This window comes from Tupaia chinensis, unplaced genomic scaffold (assembly GCF_000334495.1).
Source record: "Tupaia chinensis unplaced genomic scaffold, TupChi_1.0 Scaffold143574_1, whole genome shotgun sequence".
In the NCBI taxonomy this organism is placed as follows: Eukaryota; Metazoa; Chordata; class Mammalia; order Scandentia; family Tupaiidae; genus Tupaia; species Tupaia belangeri.
In genome coordinates this window covers 1,318,801-1,319,326 of record NW_006203419.1, presented here as the reverse complement: position 1 = coordinate 1,319,326, position 526 = coordinate 1,318,801, and positions in this window count along the sequence as shown.

The following is a 526-nucleotide window of genomic DNA, read 5'->3' as shown; positions in this document are numbered from 1 at the left end:
TGGGCCTGGGGGGAGGTGGCGGCCGGAGGGGGTGCGGCCCGGATTATGTCACCTCTTCCCTCAGCGCCCCGCCCCCCGGGGCCACACGCGTCGGTGGGGAAACCGGGGAGGTGCAGGTGGGATTTCTCCCACTGCAGAGACCTCTGGCACCTCTGCTGATGGGCTGTGGTCGGGGTCTCTGTTGGCGTTGCGGGCGGTGGGCTGTTGGTGAATGGCGACCCCCCTCTCTCCAGCAGAGGCTCGTGTGTGTGCGCGTGTGTGTGTGTGTGCTCTGGGTGGTGGGGGGAGGCGCTGTCGGCCCCCTCAGTCCTGAAACACCGGCTTCATCAGAGCTAGAATCTAGGGGATGGGCCCTTTTCCCTGCCGGCGCCCACGCTGCCAAGGGAAGATATTCTCCCTTACACATCCCAACCAAGAAGTTCTGGAGATCTCTGCACCCCAAAAGCCTTACAGTGCTCCCTTTTCCTCCCTCTGTTCTTCTTCCTGGAAGCCTTTCCTGATTTTGCTGTCTGGATTCATTGCTTCT